This window comes from Oryzias melastigma, unplaced genomic scaffold, assembly GCF_002922805.2.
Source record: "Oryzias melastigma strain HK-1 unplaced genomic scaffold, ASM292280v2 sc00160, whole genome shotgun sequence".
Lineage (NCBI taxonomy): Eukaryota > Metazoa > Chordata > Actinopteri > Beloniformes > Adrianichthyidae > Oryzias > Oryzias melastigma.
This window is the reverse complement of record NW_023416878.1, coordinates 111856-120902: the sequence shown is the minus strand read 5'-3', so window position 1 is coordinate 120902 and position 9047 is coordinate 111856. Positions and strand designations below refer to the sequence as shown.

General features: G+C 46.0%; 1 protein-coding gene and 1 long non-coding RNA gene across 2 annotated transcripts in view; both read left to right on the top strand.

Annotated features, from left to right (window-relative positions):
• Positions 1 to 9047, top strand: part of asap2b (ArfGAP with SH3 domain, ankyrin repeat and PH domain 2b) — a gene marked incomplete in the record, with an annotated part of 115929 nt that overhangs the window by 42722 nt on the left and 64160 nt on the right.
• On the top strand, positions 341 to 2886 carry LOC118598218. Its single transcript, XR_004947330.1, has 2 exons — positions 341 to 2725; positions 2797 to 2886. It is a non-coding gene; the product is annotated as an uncharacterized LOC118598218 (long non-coding RNA).

Genomic DNA, 9047 nt, shown 5'->3' with positions numbered 1-9047 from the left:
AAGACTGATGTTATTTACACATATTTACATGTGACCAGCACAGAATATGATGAAATTCATGTTTTGTCCACATGTAATACGTGCAGCGGTCACAGGAATCTTGTGGAACTAAAAAAACAAATTTGTGGGGTCACGATCTGAAAAGTTTGGGAACCCATAATTTAATACTTCACTGATAAACTCAAGCTTATAATGACTTGGTAAATGGTAAATGGTAAATGTTGTATACTTGTATAGTACTTTCTACCTTCCTTCGAAGGCCTAAAGTGCTTTACAGGCACAGACCCATTCACACATTCAGGGACTGGTGGAGGCTCCACTGCTGAACACTGGTGCCAACCTGTGAAGACATCTTGTGTTTCTTACAACATATTTATTCGTAAGCGATACATAATCCATTCACTAAATAAATACATTCTGCTTCTTGTGTGTGGATGTTGGAGCTACTTTTCTGGAAGGACTGCTTTAGGAAATATGTTTTTCTAGGAAGGTTAGAGTATCAGAGGATACCCTCTAGAATTTTCTAGACTACACCACTGGATGGACATTGTCAATAACAATACTCAGGTAGACTGTGTTGTTGGAACCATGAGGAATTGGTACGATGGGACCAAAGTGTGCAGAGAAAACATCCCCCACATTATGACACCGCCACCAGCATCCTGCACCGTTGATACAAGGCAGGATGATCCATGCTTTCATGTTGTTGAAGCAAAATTCTGACCCTACCATCTGAATGTGGCAGCAGAAATAGAGACTCATCAGACCACACAGTTTGTCCAATCTTTTATTGTCCAGTTTTGGTGAGTCTGTGTGAATTGTAGCCTCAAGTTTCCCGTTCTTAACTAACAGGAGTGATGGACTCGTGGGCCTAATAAAGTGGCCAGTAAGTCTGGATTGGCTACATTCAATGCTTTGTATTTTTGGTCAGTTCCACATTCACTATAACTGATTAAAACAGCACCCATACATTTCTGACTGTCAATCTCATTGCTCCATCCTTCTTTTATTTGTGAGTAAGTCACCAAGGCACTTTAAATTCTCCACTTATGTCATGAGCTCCATACCCACCCAGTCAAGGGAAACCACCTTTTTCTGAAGAGCAATGGCTTTTGACTTGGAGATGTGTATTCTTATTCCAGCTACTTCACACTCGACTGCAAACTTCCAAAGTGTGGCAGTGTCAATAAAGGCAGTTGCTGTTTGGTCTGCCCCCACCTTTCAGCTGTGTTGGGGTCCCTCTTGCCAGCCATCTCATTAAGACTTTTTTTTTTTCCCCAGCTTGACAACATTATTTTTTACTGGTAAGCACCACTGGGATTCGCATTCCATCAGAGAATTTGTTTTATTTGGGTTTCAAATAATATTGGCACCAGTGTAGCTCCTTAGCCCTGCACATCTCTGGAAAGCAGCTCTGTTCTTGTTGACGACAGGGAATTCTGTCGGACCTTTTCTTGAAGCTTCTGTCCCTGTTTTCATTCTAATATTGCATCCATACACCCTTTAATCATTTTGGAGTGAGTTTGTGCTATTAGCATCTGTGCGCACTCTACTTTCAGTTCGTATATTTCTCGTGACCACGTCACTCATTCTGTCGGGTAACTTGTGTCAGAAGTTTTGTTTTGTCTCGTAGTGCCGCTTGATATCGGCGCTCTTAACAAAAGCAGCAGACTCCATGCTTATAATACAAACCGGCCTGTAGAACTCACTGCTGATAAATAAAAGCAAAAGCTTCGGTCCACTCATCTCCAAAGACATGATTTTCAGTCCACTTTTCTAATTGTAGATTGAGCCATTGTTCACGCACATTCCAGATAACTGTACGTCCCAACTACGTAAACATTAGCACACCACTTTGAACTTTCGCCGGTTGAAGGACCCCTGTCTGAACGTAGCTGTCCTCGCGTGCGCCTGTTCAAAAATCGCAGTGTAAAATCCTACTTTTTATTAAAAATGCTTGGCGGTCCGGATAAAAGGGTCTCGGGGTCTGGACCCGGACGCGGTCCGTCAGTTGGGGACCCCTCCATTAAACTGTTCTTCAACAACAAAGAAAGTTTAATACAGTTTGTCAGAAACAAATTACCAAAGGCATCTGATTAAGGATGCAACACCCAGCAACCCTTCATTTCTCCTGTAACAAGAAGATCTTCTCTTTTGATGAAGTGGAGAATTCCATAAGTGTCGTCAATGCCATGATTGAAGCACCATGTGAGTACACATCAGGAGAGAAATGAGAAAAGTGTGCTTATGGATGAACATTTATTTCTCTTGATTATTCACTTAATAAGTGTCAGGGCTCTGCCACTCCTGACTCAGCTCTGACTGTCACTAATCACCATATTGCCTTTACCTGCGCTCTCCCCTTTATATTGCTCTGCTCTCCACCTGCCCTCTGCCAGAACGTTGTCAGTCCTCTGCTATGCCTGCTCTGCTCAAGCTTCAAGTTTGCCTCCCTGCCCAGCTCTGCCAAGCTCAGCTCTGATCAACCTTCAAGTCTGCCTGCCTGCCCAGCTCTGCTCAGCTCAGCTCAGCTCTACTCAACCTTCAAGTTTGCCTGCCTGCCCAGCTCTGCCCAGCTCTGCCCAGCTCTGCTCAGCTCAGCTCTGCTCAACCTTCAAGTTTGCCTGTCTGCCCAGCTCTGCCTCCAAATCAGCCAGCCCTGCCCCGTCCAAACTGTCTGCTCTGCCTAGATCCTGCTGCCCTGCGCTATCTGCCCAGCCTGAGAGTGAGTAGTAAATCTAAGACTCACTCTCTGATCCTCATACTGTGGCTGATTCTCGTTTTTTTTCTTTCAAGTATCCGCTCCGTGCTGCCCTTCCCCATGTGAAGACTCAAGACCTGTTCCTGTTCTGCCATCCTGACAATAAACCTGTTCTTATCTCTACAGTTTGCATCTTGGGGTTCTTTAACTACCTCCCACATTTCTGACAGTACGTTCTGGCCAATCAAGGACCCCGCAAAGACTGTGGATTGGAAGACCCGGATCGAAGGCACTTTGACTCAACATTCATCTCAGTTTTCTGCGCTCAGTGCAGATATTCAGCAAATCACCCAGCAGCTGAAACAGTTGTCATTTTCTGCTTCAGCACCTCAGCCTGCGGACCTGCCTCCTGTTTCGGAACCTCGTATCCCACCTCCAGAGAGATATTCTGGGGAGGCCTCGAGTTGCAGGGCATTTCTTACCCAATGCTCAATCCAGTTTTCTCTGCAGCCGTCTGCCTTTCCATCCGAAGAAGCAAAAATTGCTTATGTTATCTCCCTACTCACCGGAAGGGCACGCCAGTGGGGAACTGCAGGGTGGGAGAGGAGATCGGCCTGCTGCTCATCGTTCTCCCGGTTTTCCAAAGAACTACGACAGGTGTTTGACCCATCAAGACCAGAAAGAGAGGCCTCACATCTTCTGGCAACCATAAAACAAGGTACCCGTTCCGTTGATGACTACGCCATCGAGTTCCGTACCCTGGCGGCTGACACAAGGTGGAATGAACCAGCACTGCATGAACGGTTCTACCAAGGACTATCTGACCAGTTGAAAGATGAGCTTGCAGCACGTGAACTCTCTTCCGATCTGACATCACTAGTGGAACTGGCCGCTAGCATAGACAGAAGAGTCAGAGAACGGAAAGCCGAAAGAAAGGCACTGGAAGGACCTGTTCACCGCACCCGGAGTTTTTCTTTTGCACCTAAGGAGAGGTTGGATAACCTCGAAGAACCTATGCAGCACGCCTGACTCCAGAAGAAGGTAAAAGACGCTTTGATCACAACCTGTGCCTGTATTGCTCTGCATCTGGTCACAGAGTGAGCAACTGCCCAGTAAAAGAGAAGGCTCGACATGGACAGGGGGACCAGTGTTGAGCCGTTTCATGATGGATACCCCCAGCAACGCATGTCTCATTAAAGCAGTTTTCCATTTTTCTTCAACAACATTGTCCATGCCTGCGTTTGTGGATTCTGGTGCTGATGCAGACTTTATTGATGAACAATTGGTCACTAAACATAAAATACCAGTCAAGCCACTCGATCATTCTCTCAAAATACGGGCCATCGACAACAAGTTTGTAACTGAACCCATCAAGATCCAGATTGACAACCACTTTGAACATCGTACGTTCTACATCCTTCGTTCCTGTTCTTCCCCAGTAATCCTCGGTCTCCCTTGGCTCCGGGAACATAATCCAACTATTAACTGGCACACTGGTAAGATCCTCAGCTGGAGCCCAAAATGCTCAAACTCTTGTCTCTTTGCTGCTCTACCAAACCTAACTAAACCAGAGATCCCAGATGAGTTTCCAGACCTCTCAAAGGTTCCTGAAGTCTACCATGATTTACGAGAAGTATTCAGCAAATCTAAAGCCACTTCATTTCCTTCTCATAGACCTTACGACTGTGCTATCGACTTATTACCCGGAACATCCCCTCCTCGAGGACCTCTATACTCTCTTTCTGGTCCTGAAAGAGACGCAATGCAAAAATACATCCAGGAATCTCTGTCAATTGGCCTCATTCGCCCTTCTTCTTCACCGGCAGGAGCAGGTTTCTTCTTTGTTAAGAAAAAGGATGGGGGCCTGCGACCCTGTATTGACTACCGAGGTTTGAACCAAATCACCATAAAAAACAGATATCCATTACCGTTGATGACCTCAGCTTTTGAACTCTTACAGGGTGCCACCATTTTCACCAAGCTTGACCTTCGTAATGCCTATCATCTGGTTCGTATGAGAGAGGGAGATGAATGGAAGACTGCATTTAACACACCCATAGGTCATTACGAGTACCTAGTCATGCCTTTCGGCCTAACTAATGCACCTGCGGTGTTTCAAAACCTGATCAATGATATCTTAAGCGATATGATCAACCGTTTTGTGTTTGTCTATTTAGACGACATCCTGGTGTTCTCAAGGACTGAGGCTGAGCATGTGCAGCAGGTGCGTTTGGTGTTGCAGCGTCTGCTACAGAACAACCTGTTTGTGAAGGCAGAAAAATGTGAGTTCCACACAACCACCACTACATTTCTGGGCATGGTGATTTCCAAGAATCAATTTCCTCATGGATCCTCGAAAGGTTGCAGCAGTTGCTGAATGGCCTACTCCAGAGAACCGCAAACAACTTCAAAGGTTTCTAGGGTTCGCTAATTTCTACAGACGTTTTGTCCGCAATTACAGTCAGATCTCTGCCCCATTCACTGCTCTGACATCCTGTAAAAGAACATTTGCCTGGTCCCTTGAAGCTGACAAAGCCTTCTCCAATCTTAAGACTGCATTCACCACTGCCCCTATCCTCGTCATGCCTGATCCCAAAAAAACAGTTTATTGTTGAGGTCGACCCATCCGACTCAGGAGTGGGTGCAGTCCTGTCACAACGCTCAGAAGCAGACTGTCGTGTTCATCCATGTGCTTTCTTTTCCCGGAGGATGACCCCTGCAGAGCAGAACTACAATATCGGTGACAGGGAACTTTTAGCAGTCAAACTGGCTCTTGAGGAATGGCGGCACTGGCTTGAAGGCACACCTGAACCTTTTACAGTGTTTACTGACCACAAAAATCTGGAATACCTGAAAACGGCCAAAAGACTGAATACTAGGCAGGCTCAGTGGGCAATGTTCTTCACACGTTTTAACTTCGTCTTATCTTACAGACCAGGGTCCAAGAACGGAAAAGCTGACGCTTTGTCCCGCTATCAGGATCTGCCTGAATGTGAGATGGAACCAGACTACATTCTTCCAGCCTCAGCCCGACTCGCCATCATGAACACGGACATTGAAGAGGAGCTGGGTCGAGCCCTTCAAGGTATTCCAACCCCATCCTCTTGTCCGCCTGACAAGCTGTTTGTTCCTGATGGATTCAGGTCACGAGCGTTGCACTGGGGTCATTCCTCTTGCCTTACCTGTCACCCTGGGGCTTCTCGTACCACGTCCTTCCTCAAGCAGCGCTTCTGGTGGCCATCAATGGAGAAGGATGCCAAGGAGTATGTAGCAGCTTGTCCTGAATGTAATCAAGCTAAAGTGTCTCGCCGGGCTCCTGCAGGTCTGTTAAACCCACTTCCTGTCCCCAAAAGACCCTGGTCACATATTTCTGTGGATTTTGTCACTGGCTTGCCGGATTCCAATGGTAACACTACCATTCTCACAGTTGTGGATAGATTTTCCAAAATGGTTCATTTCATTCCTCTTCCTAAACTGCCTACCGCCAAAGAAACTGCTAATATTCTCATCCAACATGTGTTCAGGATCCATGGCCTTCCCCGGGATATAGTTTCTGACCGTGGACCTCAGTTTACAGCCCGGTTCTGGACTGAATTCTTCAAATTGCTTGGGGTTACTGTAAGTTTCTCATCTGGGTTTCACCCACAGTCTAATGGACAGGCGGAACGATTAAATCAGGAGTTGGGAACAGCACTTCGCACTCTGTGCTGCCATGATCCCTCTACCTGGGCTGCCAATGTTGTTTGGGCTGAATACGCACATAATGCACTGCCTTCCTCTGCTACTGGTCTTTCACCATTCCAGGTCGTATATGGCTATCAGCCCCCATTGTTCTCCTCCCAGGAGCAGGATGCTTCAGTTCCTTCCGCCACTGCCTCTTTTCGTCGGTGCCATGGCATGTGGAGAAAGGCAAGGCGGGAACTTCTCCACACTGTTTCCAGTTACAAGTCATACGCCGACAAGAAACGTTCTCCTGCCCCCCAATATGCCGTGGGCCAGCGGGTGTGGCTGTCTACTGCGGACCTCCCTTTACGAGTGGAGAGCCGTAAGTTGGCTCCTCGGTTTGTGGGGCCCTTCCCCATTACCAAGGTGGTCAATCCGGTGGCAGTGAGACTAAGACTTCCCAGGACTCTTCGTATCCATCCGACCTTCCATGTTTCCCGAGTGAAGCCTCACATTCAGAGTGACCTGGTCCCTCCTTCCAGGCCCCCTCCTCCCTCCTGGTTCATTGCTGGTGGTCCTGCCTACACCGTCCGGCGCCTGTTGCGGTCCCGGCGTCGTGGGAGGGGTCTGCAATACCTGGTTGACTGGGAGGGTTATGGGCCTGAAGAGCGGTGGTGGGTTCCTGCCCGCTTTGTTTTGGATCCTGGCCTGATCTCTGCCTTCCACCGTGACAATCCGGGTCAGCCTGGTGGATCGTCGGGTGCCGATCCTTGAGGGGGGGGTGCTGTCAGGGCTCTGCCACTCCTGACTCGGCTCTGACTGTCACTAATCACCTGATTGCCTTCACCTGCGCTCTCCCCTTTATATTGCTCTGCTCTCCACCAGTCTCCACTCTCTGCCAGAACGTTGTCAGTCTTCTGCTATGCCTGCTCTGCTCAAGCTTCAAGTTTGCCTGCCTGCCTGCCCAGCTCTGCCAAGCTCAGCTCTGATCAACCTTCAAGTTTGCCTGCCTGCCCAGCTCTGCTCAGCTCAGCTCAGCTCTGCTCAACCTTCAAGTTTGCCTGTCTGCCCAGCTCTGCCTCCAAATCAGCCAGCCCTGCCCCGTCCAAACTGTCTGCTCTGCCTAGATCCTGCTGCCCTGCGCTATCTGCCCAGCCTGAGAGTGAGTAGTAAATCTAAGACTCACTCTCTGATCCTCATACTGTGGCTGATTCTCGTTTTTTTTCTTTCAAGTATCCGCTCCGTGCTGCCCTTCCCCATGTGAAGACTCAAGACCTGTTCCTGTTCTGCCATCCTGACAATAAACCTGTTCTTATCTCTACAGTTTGCATCTTGGGGTTCTTTAACTACCTCCCACATTTCTGACAATAAGTGAACTCAGTAACGCTTAATCTATTGCTATGAGCAGTTTTGCAGCTGATAACTCTGCCTTGCTAATTTGAAACACAAGGGGGCTTTTATTTTGAAAGGATGGGTGGGGAGTGAGGGAATTGCGTGCATATGATGAAGCATTGGCTTACTTCTAGCATGCGTTCACTACGAGCACTGTTTTCTCTAAGTCCCAAGGAGTCACAGTTTTTGTTAATGAAGACCTTTCTACCTCTACATTTGTTCTGTTCAAACTGTTAATCAGCAGTATTGCAGGCTCTTTTTTATATTGTATATATAGCATTTGTTTGATAACCCGGTCTGGTTTTTTTTTTTCTTTTTTTTTCTCTCTCTCTTTTTTTGCAGATTATTTTACAGAAAGGGTAAAAATACTTTGTTTTAAGTCATGAGTAAGACTAAGTATATTTCTTTAAATGTAAAAGGAATTAATATTGCTATTAAACGCAAAATATACCATCCTGGTTCAAGAAAAAGAAAGTTAATGTAGCTCTTCTTAAACAAAATTCTCATCTTAATGATGAAGAGCATCAAAAGCTCAAGAGAGACCAGGTCGGTAAAGTATATTTGTCATCACATTCAACAAGCAAAAGAGGAGTTGCAATATTAATATATAAAAATACTAGAGCTGTCAGGCAATTAAAATTTTTAATCATGATTAATCGCACTGTCCAGAGTTAACTCGCGATTAATCGCAAATTAATATGTGGCCTTTTTTTAAGGAAAAAACTGTGTGCTTCGTGGAATTTAGCAGTTCTATATTAATTATGAAAACAAGAATGGCAAAATTAATAGTTTTCATCAGAAATAATTTATTTTGTAACATTGTATTGAGATAAACTTCCTTAACAATAAAAGGCTGTAACATAAAATGCCTAACAAAAGCCCAAGTGCAAGTGAAGGGCATATTAAATTCAAAACTTCAATCAACGTTCATGTTAGGTTCAAACAACCTGGAACATTTCTCTGAAAGGAAGACAAGAGAGGGGTCAGTTCTTAAATCAGATTTTACTTGCACAAGGAGAACAGACAGAGAATGTTCAAACCAGTCTCCACCCGCTCTGAAGATCTTGGTTCAGGGTTTCCATATTTTTTCCCTTTCAGGGGCGGTCTTATTTTATTTACATTTGCTGCTCTCAAGGTGTGGAAGGAAAAACAGCCTCAAAATGGTTCTACTATCATTAATCTCATAGTTCAATGCAATAGGTTTGCGTCAGCATCTTTGAGTATCTGTAATGTGTCAGCCTCCAGACAGCCTTCAGCCTAGGATGACTGCATCCTTCCAGATACCAGCTGA